Source organism: Ixodes scapularis, unplaced genomic scaffold (genome assembly GCF_016920785.2).
Source record: "Ixodes scapularis isolate PalLabHiFi unplaced genomic scaffold, ASM1692078v2 PGA_scaffold10__122_contigs__length_95168666, whole genome shotgun sequence".
NCBI classification, from domain to species: Eukaryota; Metazoa; Arthropoda; class Arachnida; order Ixodida; family Ixodidae; genus Ixodes; species Ixodes scapularis.
Genome location: NW_024609836.1, coordinates 70,447,857 through 70,471,161, shown reverse-complemented (window position 1 = coordinate 70,471,161; position 23,305 = coordinate 70,447,857). Strand labels below are relative to the sequence as shown.

Sequence of the window (23,305 nt, the reverse complement as noted above, 5' to 3'; positions counted from 1 at the left end):
AAAGATAGCGGAGCGGTATGATGTACCGGTCGTCTTCTTGGCGCCTTGCAAAATGTCGCAATTATTCTCCAGAGTGGTTGATAGGGGCGAGAAATTAAACAAATGTACAGCCAACCACAGAACAAGGTACGTTGAATGCGGGGTAGGGGTGGTGTATCGAATACCGTTGAGCTGTGGACGAGCATACATCGGACGGGCAGGCCGTTCTGTCAACTACCGAGCACGCGTTGTCGCTGAGATCAACTGTGGGAGGGCACCTACTTTTACGCTGCGTGACTTGCATGTGTAAGCCAAATTTTGATATCACGATTTTGGGGAAAACGGCCAAACAAGCTGCACGAGAACTGCTGGCAGCTTTTGAGGTAAGAGAGGAAGGCGCACTATGCGTCAAACTTCGGTTTGGTTACGAAGAAATGAGGGCCTTATTTGAAGCACGTGTCGTCGCTATAGTGATGTGGACTATTTGCTCGATGATCTTCGGAACCTGCCCTTATGGCCAACAGGTAAAGAGACCATGGGACTATATTGGTTGCAAAACTGTCCAACCTCTCGAAGCGCGAACAAAAAATGAGCCTGCAAATGGCCGGCGCCCATCCGCAAAGCGCCACACGAACGGCGCTCGCTTGCGGCAACATTTTAACCAAGCGAACACCCTTGCCGAAGATATGGTAAAATATTTTGTCGGGAAATGATCACCCAGGCTCGTCATTATAATGAGGCGCCTGCTTCCTCTTATTGGGTACCAGGTGACGGGATCGCGTTTTTGTTCCCGATCGCTATTGGGCTGCGTCGGTTATTTTGTCGTATGTCCCATAATTTTGTAACGCCGTGGAGCACCAAAGTTGTTCGTAACGCGTTATTTGTATTTAATTACTTTTCTTTTTGTAACGAAGTAACCATCGAAGGAGCGAGTAACGTATGTATGTTACTGGATTGATGAGGTAACAAATAACGGTGTTTAGTTCTTCGAAAGGGGGACGTCTGCAATCCAGGTACCCAGGCAAGGAAACCGCTAAATAAACCATACAAAACAAATTTGCACAATGTATGTAATCCCTGAATGAACGCGCTAAAAGCGAGGGATTATTAAAGGGTAACTCCGGTATACACTGTTTCGGTTTCAGGGTTACGTCTGTTGTTAGTGAAGGGATGTGTCCCTAAATTACGATATGCAACTTTTTTTTTTTTTTTTGTCGATGCATTGTGTAGTATTTTGGATATCGCGAAGTTTTATTTCGGGGGTCTACAGCGAAACCGAAAAGACCGGCTCGACCATGATGACGGTCCTTGTAATGCCCATCGTGTGACGCAAGGTAGCGCCAAACGTACGAGTCTTCTATGGTCGCAAGAGCAGTTCCGAAATGTCATGTAAGATGTTACGGCTGCTTTACAGCTTGGCTTCTTAGATATCAAATTCTGTCGCAAATAATAATATAAATTCATCGAGTTGCCCGCAGAAAGGCGAGTTTGATTCACGATGAAAGCAGGATCGGCGTGTAGTAATCCTCGTCGCCAAAATCTGGTAAATTAAAAAACAAATGAGAGTACATGGTTTACGCGGGCCTGCGGGAAGCAAAGATCTCACATGCCGAAGGCGGCGGTAGCCAGATCGGCCCGGGACCAGCGCGCCAACGTTGAAAAGGTAGAGACGTCCGAGTTGGTTGAGAGTTAGAGCCACACTGTTTACTGAAAGGGCCTCAGCACGGGGCCTCGCACCCGGGTTGTAGAGTACCTAGGTACAACTTACAAGTAACTGGAAAGCGGTGTCTAGGTACTTTTGTTGTACCTGAGGTACAAACCTGGGTACTTTCGTCTCTCGGTACCTGTATCTGTGTCTTAGGTACATTTTCCAGCAACTTGTAACTGAGTGAAGTTATTCTTTACAGGTACTTTTTCATTCACTTCGTCAAAATGATAGAAACTTAAAATCGTGAGGTATTAACACACTACCATATGCCGTTATTAACGTTGAGTTGGGTATGACCTGGGAGGCATTGACTTGATCGAACAACGTTTAAGCGAACAGAGCCCCCCCCCCCCCCCCCCCCCCCCTTCCCGTTCCATGGTGTTTTATCGAACGACACTTCCGCGAATGATGGCGTTATTTTGAGCGAACGATGGATTAGCGATGGGGTTCTAGCGACACCAATAAATCGAATCACTTCGGAACTCCGTTTAGGAAATATAGCGAACTGCTTCCTTCATCTCAAACCAAAATCAACTTCGTTGAGTGTCTAAAGCTCCTCTGATATCTATACAACGGAGGAGATAACTTGAAAGATGTGTGCAGTTTCTGTTAAAGCCCTGTATCTAGGAAAAGTGGCGCATTCTCTTCCCTCCTCCTAAACTGCGATCGAAGATGTCAAATAAACACATCGAGGAGGTCCTGATTCTAATGTCAAATAGAGCACCTAAGTGAAAAAGATAACGTGTTCTAAATTGCTCATGTGAATGCGGTCTTTCCTTATTTCTTACATTGACACCAATAAAACACATTTATCGAGCTCGTTTTTGTGTGTATCTTTAGTATAAAAAGCTTTACTTTCAATATATTCTGACAAATTTAGGGAAAAATAAATAAAAACAGTATCTTTGAAGTAACTGTAACTGTACCTGTACTTAGACACATTTTTTAAGCGAGAACCGAGCTACGTACCAAGCTACCTTTTCATATATGAATAACTGTAACTGTATCTTAGGTACATCTTCGAAGTAACTTTTACAACCCTGCCTCGCGCCCTGGGGAAAGGATGGACGTGGAACTACGACGCTCTTGAGCGAGCTGGCAGTCAAGGCTCCTACTTACAGTTGCGTTGGAGTGCGTTCGACTGCGGTGCGGCTGCGAGAAACCAGAACATCCCTGCTTCTTAAGTCGCGTGTCAAGATGATTCTTTGAATTGGATTCCACGCTTCATACGCAGCACAGATTCGCCAGTGACCCGCTTTCGTTTCTCGACGCAACGCAGTTAAACACACTCAAGCGTTTTCAAACTCAACTGTGTGTAGGGGCCTCTAATAATCTTCGCGCATGATCGCTGAGAAGAATTTACGAACTATACGGCCGTAAATTGATACAATTCGTTTATTTTTGTTTGAATTTGAAGCGAAGTCATCTCGCGTTATTTGTTATTACAATTTAAGAAAAAAAAAAGCGTTACATCAGCTTGAGGGTAACGGGTTTAACGTTACCTTCAAGCTGATGTAACGCGTTTTTCTTAAATTGTAGTAACGGGTAACGTATTTAGTTACTTCATTTCATAACGCGTACATGTCTGCGGAGCACGTATCTAAATGAAACTTTGTGGAAATGCGCTTGTGTGTTAATCGTATATGTGCAAGTTCGATACAAGGGTTCAAATAACTTTGGCTAAAATGGTCAAGTTCAGCTTCTGGTCATGCACTAAACAGGAGACAGACATCATGTACGTCTGCCAGTCAGCCGAAGAAGACATTATCCCGCTAACCGACTCCCTAATTGACTAGCTAACTGCCACGAAACAATTGGACACGAGCGTTGGACGAAGGTTGATCAGGACACTCGAAAGCTCAAGCGAGGATGTCAATGAATCCTTTTACAAAACTGACAGAGTTGGAACATTCCAATCTTCTTGGAATGTGTATGCACAAGTGTATGCACGTCGCATACGCTCTTTCTCTATCTCTCTCTCCCTCTTTTCTTTATAAACTAGGAAACAAATATAAGGAAGAATTGGATACCGCTAAAGCGGTACCGGCTCTCCTGAGTTTTTGAAATCAAATCTTTGTCTATTCACTCTATAAAACATAGCTAAATGAGAAAAAAAAAGGTTTTAAATTTATTTTTATTTATTTAGGTGTCGTAAAAAACAATTCCGTTTTTAAAGAACGCAGCAAACAGTAACCCGTCTCAGCCTTCCAGGAACGCGACGCAGTGTCATAGTCGCCACGTCTTTCTTTTGTGCTGTTCTTTTTTTATGTTTGGAAGTTTTTTGCGTTTGTAGAGGTCTTCTTGAAGCGTCTTGAAGTCCTCTCGCCTGCCTCTATTTTTGCTTTTCTACAATTTTGTTTGTGGCCGGCAGACCGGGTCAGGTGTTTTTCAGTTTGGCAGCCGGCCAGCTATAGGCTGACTCTCTTCAAACTTGGCAAGGTTCACTCACTGTTTCAGGGCTGAATCTGTGATAGCTTCAGTAAGAATGCAATTCTGCATTAATAACAAGCGCCCTGCAACAGCGTTTGTTGCTAAGGGAAAAAAAGGGGGGGGGGTGCAAGAAATACTGTTCCTTAAATGACATCCATCCGGTTAATCACATCATGTTTCAACTTGACCTTCACGTAGTGGATGTACGTGCGTTGGTTAATTACATACCACCCTTAACTCATCCCAAGGTAGCACAAAATTAAATGCGAAACTATATCTTCCCTAGGCTTCGTTTATAGAGAAGTTAAGTCGCGCGATAAATTGCAGCTCAAAAAGTGTGGTGTTCGCTACTGCGCTCCCCAAAATCTGCACACATCAATTACTCAACCCTCGATCTTGACATTGACCAATCGGTGTAGCTCTCCGATAGAACGCTGAGTACAGATAGTCCCTCGGGATCCTATATGCATGCTTCAGTTTCTGAACCAAAAGTTCTCGAAAGGATATCAAGATTCACACGAACAAAAACGGCCAGCCCATGCTGCCCTGTAACCCAAACCAATATTTCCATGCCAAATCGAGACGCTTATGTGCCTCATCCCCACATTCACGCATCCCCCCCCCCCCCCCCTCCTTCACAACACACCGCGTGCCTTCGTAATCGCTTTATGATCACTCTTCACCATCGGGCAAGAGCATACAAGAAAGAGATCGCGAGTACACAGAGCCGGCCGTTCCAGCGCGTCAGAGCCGGGCGAGACGCTGGGAGGCCAAGGCGACATACCGCGCGCCACGCTCGCCGCTCACGTATCTATTCTAGATAATCACGGCGGCACGGAGTCGCGTGGCCGCCGGACTTTCCCCAAGGCAGACGAAAACGGGGCAAAGGTCTCGCGTGGCTGTGCGGGGACGGTGGGATCCATCACTGTCGACGTGTGCCACATCGGACGGGGTCCTGCAACGCGCGTGCCGCTTATAGGCATGCATCCCCTTTCCCCAGATACTCTTCCCACCCTTTCCCTCCCTCTACTCCCACACACACAGCCCCCTATCCTCCAAGGATCGGCTGTTGTGTCGTCTAAAAGTATACCGAGTGTTATGACAATATATTCCACGGACAAAGATAGCGCGGCTGGCTACGGAGTATATACTCGTATGTATGGTCAGACTTGTTTTACTCTTCGGGCATATTTTGAGCGTCTATCTTCTCGGAAATACTTCATCTCTCTCTTCCTCTCTTTCTTTCTTCCGATTGGATGGCGTGCACCTGACTCGTGCCCGCCAGCTGAACCGCAACCCACCGTAACGGGAACGGTAATAACGGTTTCGCTTCAGCAAAAGGGCATTCAGCTTCAGCAAAGGGACACGCACACACAAACACAATCGGTCATGCCACGTCTCGGAAGTTCCTGCGACCAAAACGAGAGATGCCGGTATCCGATACGCCCACGGGATCCTTATTTCGTCGTCTGGGGACAAGGGTCAGCAAACCCCCGAGCCGGGTCTCGAACCCTCTTTCCCCAAGAATCCTCTTTTTCGGGGGGAAAGAGGCTAGGGGTCAGCGGCTCTTAACCAGCGACGTTCCTCAGAGTCCCTAACTCTCTCCCCTCCAGCCGCCTCCCCGAACCGGAGAAAAAGGTACATTGAACTTTGCTGCCGTCGTCGTCGCGTGCGGGCGAGCGGCAAACCATATACAAGAAACAAGAGACCTCTTGAACATAACGGAGGAAAGAAGGGGGGGTCGAAGGGAATGGAGAGGAAGGTCAGAACTCCCCCAGTCCCTCAACTCCGCCGCCGTCGACGACGACCAAAGTACCGCGCAGACGAGACCGGAAGCTTGACCTCGTAGGGTTCGAACCCGGTGCGCGAGGTCGCACGTGCTGCGTGTGTGTGCGTGCATCCCCCCCCGGTCCCACCAGCCGCTCTTGTCACGTGACACCAGTCGTTGCAAACGACCGGTCCGTACATACGCGCGGCGGCATCGAAATAGAAAGTGCACGCGTGTCTTCTGTTTTTGTGTGCGTGTCTGTGTATGTTTGTCCGACGATGTAGTCCAAGAAGTCCCCTCCCCTTCCCTTCCCCCTTTCCTCAAACGCACGTGAAGGAAAGGGACGCCAAAGGTAGATAATCACACACGCACCGCGTATACCAGTGCGGTCGGCAAAGACCACGAACCGCAACAAAATTTTGAACCCCCTCAACTGGCAATGAAAAGTCGAAAAAAAAGAAAATACGAGCCACCAAATGTCGGCAAAAAGAAAACTAAACAACACCAAGGTGCGCGCGCGCGCGCTCGCTCCCCGCTCGCACGCGTGCAAGCGCGTGCTTACGCGTGCTCGCGCGTGCCCCGCGCGCGGCTCCCCATTGGTCCTTTCCCACGTGACGGCCGACCAATGGGCGTGCTCCGATGCGTTGCCAGGCGACCGGGGGAGCCAGTGAGGAGGCGGTGGAGGCAGGGTCCGGGGTTTCGGGGCTCACTCGCCGCGGCGGTTGGGGCCTGCAAAGTTCGTCCCTTCGCGGAGTCTGGACCCTCGGGCCGAGGCTCGCGCCGCGAGGCAGTCGCTGTTGCTTTTTTTCTCGGTGTCGATGTTCGGGGGGTGGGGACCCGGTGCCATGTGCTCGACGGACCCGGGGTTCGGGCGGCGGGTCGATCGGCGACGGGGCGGAGCAGCGCCGGAGGACACCACGGCGCGGAGGACATTTCCGTGAGTGTTTTTTTTGCGGAGTTGGAAGTAACGCGTCTCAAATAACGACGTTACTGGAAATCGCGTTAGTTTTCCCAGTGACGTGCTAATGTACTCGATAAAATTAAAATTACTAAGGAGTAAATTAATGTCGTTTCTATTGTACGATATAGTGTCTATTAAATTACGACACCCGTTACTCTGGATCGAAATTTGTCACGTTTTTACTTTCTTTAAATTGGCAACGGTGCCATTGGGACCCCGCCGTATTCTACAAATTCGTGAAACAAAGAATAAAACAATAAAACAAAATTCATTCCGCAAGAGTTCGGTTGTTGCCAGAGGTCGCATCCACGGCTTATATCGCTGCCAAATACTGATATCCAGAGTGACACAAAGCTAATGAAGACGAGTAACCTTTGTTATATCACTGGGGAGTGTACACGGTAGCAGTGTTTCGTTACATGTGCAGGACGGTAACGAATCTCAGTAGCGCGTAAGATTTTAAACGCACTTACAAGTAAATTTATTGCGTTAGTTATGTTCAATAGCAACACCTTTTTTTTCTCTCACTGGGAAAATTGATGCAAGTTTGTTCGTAAGATAATAGACGAACGCGCGCGGGCGAAATGCTGAGCATATATTAAAAAAAAAAATAATAATAATAAAAAAAGCGGCGGCGTCGCACGAAAAAGGGGACAAACACAAAACATCTTGCGTTTGTCGTTTCAAATTTGTCCCTCTCTTCGTTCGCCGTCCCCGGTTTTCTTCATATATGTGTAACAGCAACCAGTTCGCCTGTTTGCTGACCTTCTCTGCTGAACATGTGTTGCTGCTTCCTGTGTGCTCCTCCCGAGCTCGGCCGGTTCATCCGCGCGACGCTGAGGTGAGGGGGAATCACAACATCGGACGCCCCGTAAAACCAAATGTTGACGCGGTCCTGCCACGTTTGGCCATACAATAAATGCCTATTGCAACATATGATGTACTGAATGTAGCACGCTGTTCCACTGATTGTGTACGTCGCACGATAACTTAAAGAATCCGTGAAACGAATTTTGGAACTTTTTCTTCCTTAGCTTTCCTCCTCGACTGAAAAGGGGGGGTCACGTGGTCGCGACGTGCTTGGGCAATGACTCCGAGCTGTCACCGCGCTTTTTAAGCGCACCATCGCCATTCGCGAATGATGATAAGTGCCATCATGGAGCTCGTTTGCCACGAACGCGAATCCAAATATTCGTTGAGAGATGTCATCAATATTTGAAATCTCATTGATGTAGATATTAAAAAGAATTGGTCCCAGCATACTTCCCTGCGGCACGCCGGCAATTTGTGGCCCAAGATCCGATTTTTTTTTTTTTTTTATTTATTACAACGCACTGGTAGCGATCACGAGGATAACTTCCAATCCTGTTCAAAGCAACACCGTAAATTTATTTATTTATTTATAGATATTGCTGGCCCGTGGGCCGTGGCAGGGAGGAACAACATATAAGAAAACAATACAGTTCATACCTTCAATAAAAAATTTGAACAGTACTGTATTAACAAAATTTGATACAACTTATATAACTTTCGAACTAATGTAACATGATTGATGCTGTCAAATGCCTTCGAAAAATCGACAACTACTCCAAGTGTTAACATCTTTTTTCAATACTGTATCAAATAAGTTTGCTCGTTATTTTTTTTTTCAACAAAGCAAGTTTTGTAGAACAACCCTTTCTAAATCCATATTCACTGGGCGTTATAATGGAACATTCTTCGAAAAAACTATGTTGGCTGTGATGTATTATTTTTCTAGACCCTTTGAAAATATGATATATATACATATATATATTACTCTTGATTTTTGGCCTGGACATCTAAGCAACCGATTAATCAATTAATTATTCGATTAACAATGGCAATCAATCGGGCTAAATATTCTAATCGACGCCCAGCCCTAATCAAAACGAATCATACAAACAAAATAAGAAATAAGGAGGAAACGGGAGAGATATGGCCAAGCAACCTGACCACAGGATTCAACGGGGTTGATATCATTTTAAAGGTACCACGATAAATGTATATCTGTAATTCTAATGAACTTATCAGGCGCAGTATGCTTAAAAAAAAAAAAATATATATATATATATATATATATATATATATATATATATATATATATGTCATGCAGTCAAAACGCGTTGCTGGATATGATGCCGCGAGTTAGAATAATAATAATAATAATAATAAAATATGGAAAAACGTCTACAGCAAAAAAGTTGGCTAAGCTATAGAAATCGGTAATCCTGATTTTAAGATGTATATATATATGCTTTTGTTGATACAATTCTCTAAGTGCATTTAAATAAACTTAGAACGAATATTAAATATATATATATTCACAAAATATTTGTCCTTATAGGAGATGGTGGTCCAAGGTCACCAAAAAAAGTGATCTGCAGATGCGTTTCGAGCCTGGTAGGCTCTTCGCCAGTCAAAACGAGAACACTTCGTTTTCCTTTTCTTTTAATCAAAGAAAAAACGGCCAAAAAGAAGAAGAAGTAATTGGAAAAATGCTTACCGTTTAGCGGGTATCTACTTAACTAATTTCTCGCTTAAAGGTTTAATATATACCGAAAAAAAAGCAGCAAATAGTATTGAAGTGATTAAATATAATATTATTAACGCCATTATTATCAGAAAACCAGTTTTTGGGACATGTGGTTGGACATAAGCCAACTATACCCTGGTGTCATGTGAAGCCAATGAGAGGCCCAATGTTAAGCGTTTGCTCGTGTCACATTAAACGATGAAGCGAGAAAAAAAAAAAAAAGAAGCAACAGTGCAGCACCGATTAGACGGTCTCTGTTAAATGTCCATAAAAAAAAGACGGCAATGACCCTTTCGAACTGTTAAGGCCCTTCGGTTCTAAAGTATTAAATTTATAAATAAATTCAGATTCTTTATTTTTTTTATCTCTGGTGTTTCGAAAGCCGCCCTGGAGTAGAATAAAATTAAAATCCGAAAGTCCGTTATGTCCTGCGGAGTTTAAGTGACGAGAAACTGATCCGGCAACGTTTTTACGTATGTGACTTCTATGTAAATTCATGCGTTTTCTTATGCTTCTTTTAGTTTCTCCTATGTATTGAATTAGGCTTTTTTTTTTGCATTGAATCAAATAAATAACATTTTCCGAATCACAGTCAAAGGTATCATTTATTTTCCAGTTAAAGTTATTTCCGTGCTACGAATAGAGTTAGCTATAATTATATCAACACGTAAACTGCATTGGTTATTATTGCGACTTATGCAACCAAGAGGGACCAGGCTACGTCCGATGGAGTTTCGGGACTGTCTAAAAAAATCCAATAAATTACGTGGTCTCTTAAACGCTTTACCATGTGGTCGAGGGATAACAGCCTTTAAAGCAGTGTCCTTTTTTTTTATCCCAGGTGCTGTTCATATATATATATATATATATATATATATATATATATATATATATATATATATATATATATATATATATATATATATATATATATATATATTACAGTAACATTGCTAACCTGGTTTCCTCAGGTTATGAGCACACATATTTTGGTTGCATGCAGAAAAAACGCGGGAAATGGCACGACTTTTAATGCCTTTCAACAATAATGCTCGTATACTATTTAGTAGGACTCCGAAATTACTAGATTTACCTACCGAATAATCGATTAATATCCAACTATGCTTCGAAACAATTAATTGGATTGTCATAAACATCTTTTTTGTCTTTTTTTTTTTGCAAAGCACCGCGTTTTTTTATGTCTACATATTTATGTTGTCAAATAGACATTCCAGTGTGAAGAAAAAACATAAGTAAAAATAAACGCACTTATATTTCAGTTTTAATTACCTAGATAGTACATAACAGTGGACAATTTGAATTTAGTATGCACATTGCTTTCTGCCATCTCCTCTTTTTCTGCCATCAGTAGGTGACATTTAAATTATGCCAGAAAAGCACAGACACAAATAAAACTGTTTCATTAGAATATATTCATCCTGGATCGCTATTGATTTACTAATCCAAGCAATTCTGGTCCCCAATTGTACAATTTTTATATTTATAGTTGCGTGCTACTTGAAAAGTTCTATCAGCCTGTGCATTAAACTAACTTACAGATTAATTAATCGAATAAAAATCACCGAGTACTCAAATCAGCTTTTTTTTTTTATTGGCGCACGATTAGTTTTTTTTCGGTTCTTCGTTTTAGGTTGATAATTAAATTAGTTATACGCTAGGCAGTTGGTCATCGTAAAGAATATTATACAGCAGAATTTATTTCTATTTGTTTATTTATTTATTTTCGTTTGCGTGCCTAAAACAACCATGCAGGCCTCCTCTTTGGCGCACAAATATATAAATATGACCAGAAAAAAATATTGCAGGTTTTAATCGCACAATATTTAAAGTTCGGCAGCAAGCACTTTCACATGGTTCCTGAACACCTTAATGTCACTGTATATAAGTATATATCAATTCGGCGTTTTCAATACTGATAAACAGATTGTATCAGTGACAGAATAGATGGTCTACAGATGCTGAATGAATGCTGAATATAATGAAAATAGAATCGCGACTTCCTTGAAAAGAAATCAAATAAATCATGTTTATTGGATTTAAATCAAACTTATTTTATTTGAATCAAATTATTTCGAATGAAATAACTGTAGCTTAAAAATAGTGATTCTGTAGTATGTATTTTTCGACATGGAAGATTGATTGATCAATTCGTCTGATCACCGATAACGATGCGGAGGAGAGAATTGCTGTAAATGGGGGTAACGTGGTGCTTTTTTTTATTATTTTTTTATGTAAACCCATGCTACACTTAAACAAAAACAGTTAATTTGTTCTTATTAACCTTTTTTAAAGTTGTGGTTTGATTCCAATAGCACATTACTTTTCTAGTTTTCGTTTCTTTCTTTTGCGCTTTAATTTTCTTTCAGTGTGATGTTACGTAGCTGACGAACCAAGTGCAAGGTAGAGATCAAGCTCGTCGTCCCGATTTGCTCAGCAAAAGCTTTCTGTTTGCTCGTGTACAGCCTCATATACATCTTTCTTGCTTGATGATTTTCTCATTTAAACACAAAGCAAAACCGCATTATGATTAGACAAACGGGAAATAAAAAAGAAATGTGTATATATTATATATATATTTTTTTCGGGAATGGTTTGATTTAAATCATTATAGCAAAACTGGTCTAATTTAAATCGCTATTTAAAACGGGTTATAAATCAGGATTTAAATCATCTTGAGTTTTATTCTCAACCATGATATATATGGTCTGGCAAGACTCTGTGTGGTTGCTTATGTGTGACCCTTAAATATCTGAAAATCGGAATAGCTTAAGAAATATAAGATGACAATCAAATAATAAAAGTGAATTTTATGCTATATATTACTTTTGCGGTGATCCAACGGATTACTTCGATTTTGTGGCACTACCTAAGCAGTAAATGCAAAAAAAAAAAAGGGACTGCTCAGGGGAAAAATATTAAACATTAATCCAGGTGCGCTTTTGATTTTTTATTTGCATTTTTGTGGAACGCGTTGATTATGGTACGTCCTCGAGGTAAACCATTAATTTTTTTTCTGGTTGCCACGCACTGAAATATCTTTCTCTGAACCGTCTACTTTGTTTTGATTTCACTTGTCTGTTGGGAGGCTGAGTATAAAAAGACCGTTTTTAAACGCCGCAAAAGGTAAACGAATCAATATTCGGATGAAGTACAGTGGAATCTTGTTAATTCGAACTAGAGGGGGACCAAAACTTTAATGAAAAGTTTGTAATATACCGGGTAGAAACACATAGGACGGGACCTGCATGTTAGTTTGAATTAAGAGACTTTGAAGTAACGAGATTTCACTGTGCTTTAGTGAACCTTGTGCGGCAACAATGCGTATTTTTATTTTAAACATTTTTTTTCACGCAATATTAGATAGTTGATTGAGCTAAAGAACTCTTCGCGTTTGAACTCACTACAATTGATACGCCAGCGCACAGGAGACGCGTGCCAAAGTATTGATGCAAGAACAACGTGTTGTTCTGGTTGCTCAGTTCGGTGGCACGTCGCCATATATATATATATATATATATATATATATATATATATATATATATATATATATATATATATATATATATATCGTTTTTAACAAAGATGTGCATGCAGTTTTAACGCATTTTACGTGTGTCGTTACTTTAGGCCTCCACGCGTTTACACGGGGCTCTTGAGATGGTGCGCGAGCCTATGCTCGCACGCCGCTAAGCCTTTGGGACTTTGTCGCGCTGTCATTTCAAGGCTAAAAGCGGACCAATCTCTTTCACTCTCTCCTTCGAAAAAAAAAAAAAAAGGCTTTGACGACGCAGTTACGGGGATCGCAGCGTCGACGTGACGATAGACAATAGACAAATCCGGTTCATAGACGGATTCGGGCACTGCGCGAATCCGTCATCTGCCCACAAGCATTCGCGGGTCGTCTCGTGGATGCCGAACCAAGCCGCTATCGCAGCTGCTAATATATATTGTACAAAAAAACAATCCGCGCACATATTTGAAGCATATATAAAACAAACGCACTTCGAACATGTTTGAGGCGTAAATGCCGCAGTCTGTTCGTATATTCAGCGTACAAAAAAGTCACGTGGTGTTCGCTGCATATATGACGAAATAATTATCTGCGTGTCGGGCAAGTTTGTGTCACATATTTATATGCTTCGAAAATGTCTAAGACGTCTTTTTTTTTTTAATTTATTAATAACCAATGTGACGAGGACGACACACGTTTTAGACAGTGTTTGCAGACTATATTTTCTTCGATGTATGAGTGGTACATGACCGCGACTCGACAGTTTCTGGAACTCGGCGTCTGGCTCCGTGATTGGCCAATCCGAGCGCGCGTGGATGCGATGGGAGGCGTGTAAAGGCTCGTTCACACACTTGTAAAGCGCCGTTCACACATATGCAACCGAGTAAGACCGAGAGAGACCAGACCGGTTTTTTAAGCCTCTTGCGACGTCTTTAGGACCGGGTGCTGGCCGGCGGAGCGGTTTCTAAGACGTCGTAAGAGAGGCTTAAAAACCGGTCTGGTCTCTCCGTCCTACTCGGTTGCAAATGTGTGAGCGGCGCTTAAAAGCCCCTTTCGCACACTTGGGATTGACGTTATGCGACAGACTTCGACAACGCCGTTTTTTAAAAATCTCGCGACGGCTTTAAAACTGGACGCGCTGCTATGGAGTTTGTGCTAAGTTGTCGCAAGAGCCTTAAAAACCGGTTGGTCCTACTCGGTTGAAAGTGTGTGAATCCTTTAAAAGATCGCTCTTGTCTCCGTCGGTCGTAGTCGGTCGCAAACAAGTGAACGGGCCTTACCGCTCATTCCCACTGGAAGCGGATCCGCGTTCGCAAAGCGGTTTCGAACGCGGTTGTATCAAGATCCAGTGCAATTGCACGCGCGCTCGATGCCATCGGTTGCGCGTGCAATTGTACTGGATCTTTATACAACCGCGTTCGCAACCGCTTTGCGAACGCGAATCCGCTTCCAGTGGGAATGAGCGGTTAGTGGTACTGAGATGGTGTGGACGCTTGTTGCGGCTGCGAATTGAGGGGGTGAACGCTGCTCGTTTCTTATCTGTCTACGCAGCCGCCATACCACTGAGAGAAAAAGCTAACGAGTACTTTGCAGCTTTTGAACGTTAAAAGTTAATTTTAAGCGGTGTTTTTGTTTTTGTTTTTTAGAGCAAGGAAATCGTTGTTTTAGCGACCTGGGATTTTGTTAACGAAAGGTAAGGCGTCAAAACTAGTTGCGTTTAATTCGAGCCATGTCGCTTTAATAACATTAATAATAATAAACTCAGATTTAAAAGTTCAAGAAAAAAAAGGAAATAACACTTAACTACTTTTGGCTGCTCAAAGGAGACCTGACCTGTATTCACAGCTCCGTATTGTGTACACTTTACGCCACTATTTCTTTTTTTTTAAATAAATTTATAAATGGGCCGTTGTCGCTATTTTGACAGCTTAATCATAAACAGATGGCTGCACCTGTTTTGAGAACTTTGTACTTTCGAACTTACTCAAAGCACCGCGCGTACGTTCCAGAAAAGTGACAGACACCATATTTGGAAACGGGTCAAGCGTAGAACAAGTTGGGGCAATACGAGACAATACATTTTTATGTGAATTATAATTTTTATTTTTGCTTCATTATTTAGAAAAAAACACAGCATGGGAATATCTTTAAATGCCTTGACTGTATGCTCAGTAAATATTACTGAACTGGAGCAAGCGCAACATTAAAATAAAATATCGGAAAGTCGCACAATGTATAACTTTGCCCCACCTTCTGGGACAAATTGAGACAGCGTAGTGGGGTACAATGAGACACACTTAAAGAAAAAAACCTAATATGTGTTCAGTTTTTGCAATAAAAAAAATTCCGAGGACACCCAAGCACTTCTTATGAGTTGTGAATGCGAAAGCATGAACGTCGTCCTTCCGCTCCCTCAGTTCGTCTGCGATGTACTGGCGTGGACGGCCACGTTTCGCTACTGCCGAGGTTGCGGCCGCAGACGATGTAGATGCCTCAGGCGCCGCCATGTTCCTCGGTGTAAGGCCCCCTCGGTGCCGACACGAGCACAAGCGGTATCACAAGGCTTGTCAGAGCGACGCTCTCGTTCGCGCCAGTCTTCTTGTACAGTTGCGCGCTTCCCTCGCTCGCCGGAGTTGCAGGCGAGCCTAATTGCATGTTTGTATTTGGCAAGTCGGAGTTGTAGATTATTCGATGGTTTTAGATGAGAAGCGCATAAAAAGCTTCGGGTCCGCCAAACAGCTTCGCGGCGCGAATGCGCATAAGTTCTGCGCAAGCGCAGTACGATGCGCCAAGCTGCTCGGCGCATCCGTGGGCATGTCCGTCCCATCCGGCGCACGTGCTGCACGGGCGTTTCGTTCGTTCTTCGAAGAGCCGACTGTTATTTCTGCCCGCGCGGACCTTAAAACCCCGGTATCGCCCTCCTTGATCCGCTCGTTACACGTCTCCTAATTAAGAACACAAAGCAACCACTCCGACACGGCGGCTTCCTTTCCATGCTCCTTCCCGGAGAGACGTCTCTGCGTCCCCCACCCGCCCCTCTCCCCGCGTCTGGGCCTTCTCGGCGTGAGTCAGCAGCCCTTGTCTCGACTCACTCGACGGCGGCAGGAAGGGTTCCTCTCGAGTGGTCCGACCAGATTATGCCCATCGATTCCGGTAGGGGAAAGGGGGAGTCCCCGTTTCCTGTTTGCCTGCATCCACTCCCCTTTTATATATATATACAGTGCCTCTTCCTGCAGCCAAGGAGCTGATCCTTTTGACCGCATACGATGGACCGTTGCGGACGATACGAGCTTTCTCAGCCAATCCGGTATTGCGAGTGTGTCACGTGCCTGAGGCGCGTGTCCGCGGATATTTTGTCCATCGTGTCCGCGGAGAACAGCGTGTCTTTTGAAGAGCGGTGTTAGTGCGGCTTTACGCGGCATTTCGGATTGACTCCTATGGCTCGCGCGCACTGTGTCCGCCGCGGTCCATGGAAAGATGAAACGGAGCAATAGTCCAACTCTCCACTCGATCCGATAGGATGCCGAGGATTTTTCGCGGGGAGATTTCCGGGATGCTGCGCGCCGCCGACGCCAACCGGGTTAGGGAGAAAAAAGGATGCCGCGCCACCCGCCTTCTCCCCTTTCTCCCCATGGAAGATAGAGAGAAGCGGGATATGGAGGAGGGCCAGTGGCCGACAATTAACGGGGAGTTATCGCTGCGCACCAGCCACGAGGCACATCCGAAGCAGGAAGGCGAGGGGTCCGCCGCAAGCCACTCGATATTTGCGACGATAGGAACAGGTCCGGCTGGTTGTTTCGAAGACACTGGGAGCTTTAAGAAAAGGGGGGGGGGGGGGGAGGGGGCTGTTTTGATTGGCTGCAAATATCAGCAGCCTGGAGAGGGAGACGAAAGTTGGTGGGCTTTCAGTAAGGAGAAAGGTATTCTGGCGTTCTTTTTCACTGATTGGGGGAGGGGGGGGGGGGGGGAGCAGTGTTGACTAGAGTACTCGATAGGAGTAGGAAATATGATGGTGGTGGTGGTGGTAAAGTCTGTTTTCACCACCACCAGTTTACAGACTTCGTTATACTTTATTGAGGGTACAGGGATGCAGTATTCTAGTTACTTCCGTTCAAAATTACACATCTTTAGAAGAGTACAAATACTTCGATACGTAATTTAGAAAAGAAAAGGGTAACTATTGTAATAGACGTTTCAGACACGCGCCATATTGAGTCGCCATTGCAGGCCTTCTCTCGTCTTACCGAGATACCGAGCCACTGAAGCGGGCGTTGACAAGCCTCCACAAAGGCCTGTGCTAGGGAGGAGGATACGGTAGCACCTAAAGTTGCGATAATCCGGCCCGCTGTGGCAATGATGAAGTGAAGCGACCAGAATAAGAGGAAAAAAAAATCATGAGCCATTCCACTCGGCAAAGCTACAAACACATTTATGCACGATCTCCATCGGTGTTTGCCGCCCGCCAACGCCGCTGACATTCTCGTTGCCATTCCCGCCGTTGCCATTCGCGCCGTTGCTCTTCGGAGCCCGCGCGCACTATGCGGCCTCCCCATTACAATGAGAGAAGTGAAATTTAAAATAGAGAGCGGCAACTTGCCTTTCTAGTTGTTTTTTTATACACACTCGCGTGAACGACTATCGCCGCCCCGAGGAGCCGGACGAAACTAGACACGCGCGACGGGACCGCCACCCCGGGAGAGCGGAAGGAAACTAGGCACGCAAGCGCTTGGAACGACAACAAGAAATAGCGCTTCAAGAAATAAATTATTATTTTGTTGACAGCGGAACTCAACGAACCACAAAGACAATTATTTTTGTTTTTACTGCCTTGGTTCTATCGTCTGTCAAAATACGTTACTCGTTACCCGTAACTTTTGATAAAAAAAAAAAAGAATCAGCGTTCGGCATACAGAAAGAAGAAATCCGCACAAAACACGGCGTTATATACAGTCTACAGGACGCCATTTTGAAATACTTGATTGAGAAAGCTTCGAGTTTCTACGCCTGACACAAATCAAATTGTTATCGCTGCGAGAGCCCGTAACCGCACCTCGCTGAAAATCCTTCATAGCGGAAGCAACCTCCCCAAGAGCAGTTCCACCGTGTCATGAAGATGCTGCCAGCTGGCTTGAAAGAAACACCAATGCAAAGACACACCCGACACCCCACTCCATCTGATTCTTACGTTGTCAGCTGTTATAAAAAGCCTTAACTTCACAGACTCTTTGCAAGTGGAACAATCTAATTATTTTTACGAGTTTTGGACGGTGTTAATTTCGTCCGTCCAGCCTCTGGAGCATGTATAGAGCAAAATTCACATGGTACGATTTCGCTAACGATTTCAAATTGCGACGTTGAGCGCCGCGGTTTTCAACACGTTTCTTTTTTTTTTTTCTCTAACACGAGCGACGTTGCAACCAGGGTGTCGAAAAGGAACCGAACCGTTATTTTAAGCCGAATAGGAACTGCACCGATCAGAAATCTTCGCCGCCATCTTGGAACTGAACCAGAACTGAAGCGGAAAAAAAAAAATATATAACGGTAACCAATTCAGAACGGTTCACGGTACTTTTTTTTTTATTAAGAAATGAATTTTTGGGAATTGGCAGCTGTGTTTCTACGTATTGATCAAATCGTCATCTATAGATGCAATGTATGAGAAATTGTGGGTTTTCGCGGCGCTTTTGTTTGTGGCACTATGATTAAGAATGTGTCACCTGTTCACGTGATGTCATGGTGTCAAGACATGCTGTCAAGTAATGTCACGTGTTCACGTGACTCACTGCGTCAAATCGATTTAAACTGAGAAAGTCGCTAGATGTATTAACCTTGTTGACACCGTGAGGTAACATGACATCATGACTTGGTACCGAGTCACGTGACACCATGACCTACGTGATTTACATGACCCCGAGGTCAGTGCTCGGGTTCATGACAACCAGAATCGCCAAACATTCGAGTAACGGCTCCTCTTCAATTAAAGATGTTGATACCCCAACTCTAACAATGTCTGAAGCTCAGCCCATGCTCTATGCTTTGCCGACCCCCAGTGCATGACTATGATGAACACTGGGTGTATTTAATTAGCCTCAGATCATGTGGCCGCTTGTTCCAATTGCGAGTTGAGAAGGGGAAAGCGTTTCTTTCCTTTCTTTTTTTCGCCATCTCCCATTGCGCAGAGGGGAAAGCTATAATGGATGTTTCTCTATCAACGTCAGGGGTGGCTTCTTAGCGGTATTTGCTGGAAGTACATACATGTTGCACGACCTATTTTACATGTATACACAGATGATTGATGCACCCAAACATGCAAGCAAACGTGCTTCTATGTTTGCTTGAATGCAGGCACCCAAACATCCACACAAACATGCGAGCTCATTTCCACTGTAACCCAAATAGGTTTTCGTTGTTGCTGAACTGCCTCAGGAATTTGTTCCCGAGAATAGAAGTATTGAAAGGACTAAATCTGACTTACTAATCCTACGTAAGATAGAGCTACAAGTATGTACGGAAGCCATACTTGAAAAGAAAGATCCTAGTCGGCCTCGGAGGGTGTCTAACGCTGGAAGCCCTCTCGAAGTCTTATACAAGATTGTCGTTCTCAAGGTCTTTCTCAAGTTTCGACCACCTTTACATTTTGTTTAAGCTTCACAGTTGGGTGCAAAATAAAAGCAATCAAGGATTACTGTTAACGAGTGACACAAATATAATTGCCGAATCAACACTAACAAACGTAGGAGGCTGCCCCTCAGGAATAAAATGTATTCTCTAAAAAACAACGAATAAAGAATGGGGGAGGGGGGGGGGGGGGGGTTAGTTTTAAAAACATACTGTGTTGTAAAGGTTCCTCTTTGGCGCAGACGAGAAAGCGTGGCCTCGGTGCACCGCCGTTCCTCACGATGATGCACATGCAAGAAGAATGTGTGCCTCTCGAATACACGGCTTGCACTGAGCGCGATTTTTTCGCAGCGTGCATTTTGCACCACCAGTTTTAATTTTCTCATAAAGAACAAATCGCAATGACCTCCAGCTTATATATAGTGCGATGGCGCCACGTGCAAACCATGTTCAACAGTTCAGCTTTCTGATAAAATGCGATATTCGCAACACCAGCACAAAGTCAAAATTGTAAAGTTGTGCAGTATTTATAGCAGTATCGCGATAATATACGGCAGCTTGATGAAATTTTAGAGCACTCGACTGATGAAGCACAGGGTTGTAAAGTGAGGGCCCAAAACAAGTGCACGTAAAACAGAATATAACGTTAGTTTCCCGAGGCAATATTTCGCGATGTTTCGAGCTCATGCAAGCTGATGCCCAAAATGTGATTTATATTAGGATTCAAAGAATCTTCGTTATTTAAGTTTAGTTTGGAATATCATTGCACGCATCTCTATGCATATATATATATATATTTTTCTTTTTTTGCAGTAAGGCGTTGAGTAAGGGATTTTCTAGAAAAATACAATTTATTGTCTCTTTCTGCACATTTCGTGTATTTGCTTTCCGATCTATCATGTAAACACAAAGTCATCTTTGGCACACCCTGCAACCTGATCTTTCACACTGCCAAACGGCCAAAATAGAAAAACGCGCGTCTCCGCAAACTTAATAGCTGGCGTATATTCGAGTATCGTCCTCCCGTGTCGGTCTCAAGCGGTTATGTAAACTTCATAAAGTCAAATTTATTGATAATAATAAAAATATACAGTATTTAATTACTGACTGAATATTTAACAACATAAATAAAGGGCCAATTACCATAAAGATATACATAACAAGTACATGTACCGTCAAATTTTCTGAACGATGCTCTGTAAATCTTTTCCCGCGTTTTTTATCCTCGATAAACACATTATAAGTTATTCACCAGAACCTTCAATAAGTTTCTAATTTTGATTTTAATTTAAAACACTGTTTCTGACACATACATCACTTCTCATATAAATATATAAGTCTGTTATTGCTTTTTTTACGAGGTGAACAGAACTTTTATGTGTCTGTGGGCTGGGCAAAGGCAAAGTATACACAGGGGCGCGTGGCGGAACTATGACGATTACGCACGCAAACCGTCAGAAGTATCCAATTAAGTAGCTGTCATGTCGAGTAGAGCACGAAATACAACTTTGTTTTATGTAATAAGAAGTCATCAATTAGCAGGGAGGATACTTATTTGCAAATTGAATTGCCCACCATCTTGTCAGAAACAAACCTCAACAGCCAGGCTATGCCAGTTTATCCTGTATGAGAAACTATTCACTATGGTAAGCGCTATTTTATGTCAGATTCGATCTGAGTACGAAGGTGATTATAGATTAGAGTGAACAATTTCGATCACTCCTTTCTGCATGATTCGTCGCCGGCATCACAGGAAACAATGTTGGTTAGAAAAACAAGCATTGTGACTGCCGCTCAGCGTTTCTATAAAAGATAGACTAAAAGGGCTTGTCCTCAAACTTTCGTGACATTTTGAAAATTGTATTGCTTTTAGCTCAGTTGTGTCATCATCATATATATATATATATCGTGAAACGTATTTCTCTAAACCATAGTTCACGATATATACGGCTAGGAGGTGCCCATTCCATGATTTTATGCATAGTAATTAATTCCTTAGTTCAAAAGTACACAACCACGATTTGAATTTTAATATACTGCGACGCAAAGTGGTACCAATCACGGGTATTTTAGGCGACCTGCCACACTTCGCTACAACGTTTTGATTCGGGTAAAATATATGGGACTCCGGTAAACAAAGGGATCTTGAGTCGTATAAACACGACGTTCTGTACGTTAATGCAGATTTGTTTTCATTGCTGTGTCAAAATTAAATAACGTAGTTTCATAATTGTGGTACGTGAAAATAAAAGTGGATTGTACGAACGATAGAAAAAAACTACATAGTTAATCATTTCACGGCGTCAATAGTGCCCATTGCCAGAACAACGCGGAAAATATATTAATAATTTAGCGGTTCAAACCGGTTTGAACCGTTATTTTTGCTCCCCGAAACTGAACCGGAACTGAACCGGTACTGAACCGAAAGCCGTGAACCCGAACCGAACCGCTAAAAATTTCGGTTCGACACTCTGGACGCGACTTTGAAACCTAGAGTGAAATCGCACCATGGGAATCGGGCATAACGTCAGGAGGCTGTGCGGCGAAGCTGATCAGAGTATCAGACATCGACGAAGCTATCCATATCCCCCGACAAAGTTCGCGCCCCCGTCGAGGACCTTGAAAAAAAGAAGAAAAAAATAATAAAGAAAGGTGATTTCGGTTGAATGCACCAGTGGGGACGTTTCACCGCGAAACGACCAGTAAATCAAACGACACGTGTTTCATTCTCCGTCTGAAAGAACGCATAGCCCTCCCCGATTACGGACGGGCAAGAAACAAAATCGGTTTTCTAAAGAATATAATAACATTCGTGTACTGCATAAAAAAAAAAGGGCATGGGAGGGTGGACGGGGGGGGACTTGTACATTAGAAATTTTCCGCGCCGACCCCCTCGGAGATTGCCGGCGCACAATGGCTCTTCTATCCATCCCAAATTTGTATGTGGGCGACGAGGGGCTCTGCTTTTGTGAGCCGTCCGATCGGACGCGTGCTCCTTCATCATTACTTTTTTATAGACGCAGGTGAAGGGAGGAGAAAAAAAAAAAGAAAGACGTTATACTTTAGCGTGGATTGTATAGGTATATACCAGGTATCTAGGCCCCGTGCGTGGTGAGTGCGTGCGTGTGTGTGTGAATCGGTATACTTGTCTTTATGTCGACGTTGTTGGGTTGTTGTTTTTCTCAAGAAAAGAGGGGGGGGGGGGGGGGCGACGATGTCAAATTAATTTAAGAGCGTAAGTAGTTTTTGCTTCTTGATTCGCGTGCTGTCTAAACGTTCTTGGTTTGTCAGTCTAAAGCGGTGGTTAAATGATATTTGAAATTTCTTTTTGCGGCTTTTTAAACGTGAGGTCTTACCACTTGTGAGTCCTCAACACTTTGTTTCCTTCTCTCAAGTAGTTTGTTTTGTTTTTTACTGGAAATAAACACGAAAAACGTTCGTGCGTGGCTTCATCGGCAATTCCAATCCCAAGTCGCAGTAAGCGTTAATGTAAGCAGGCAGTGTAGTCTAAATACCCTGAAGTTAACTACCCTGCAACCCGTTGAACCACTTCTATGACTGGTTCACACGTTTGCGTCACAGAAACGACACTAACGACAGCGACATTAAACAACCGTGATTGATGATTACTCGACCTAGCTATCTTCTCGCACTGCTTGTTAGGTTGCTGCTCTGAACGCAACAAACGCAGCTGTTTGAACCAGGCTGACAGTCGAGTCTCGTCCGTGCACCATTGAGGAAGGTACAGGCTTGAT

General features: G+C 43.6%; 1 protein-coding gene across 1 annotated transcript in view; it reads left to right on the top strand.

Moving 5' to 3' along the window:
- Positions 1-6,609: 6,609 nt before the first annotated feature.
- The window catches only part of LOC8036529 (protein hunchback), a 58,413-nt gene continuing 41,717 nt past the window's right edge, over positions 6,610-23,305 (top strand). The window contains exon 1 of the mRNA XM_029974105.3: positions 6,610-6,822. The gene's annotated coding sequence lies outside the window, so the exon portion shown is untranslated. The remainder of the gene's footprint in view (positions 6,823-23,305) is intronic.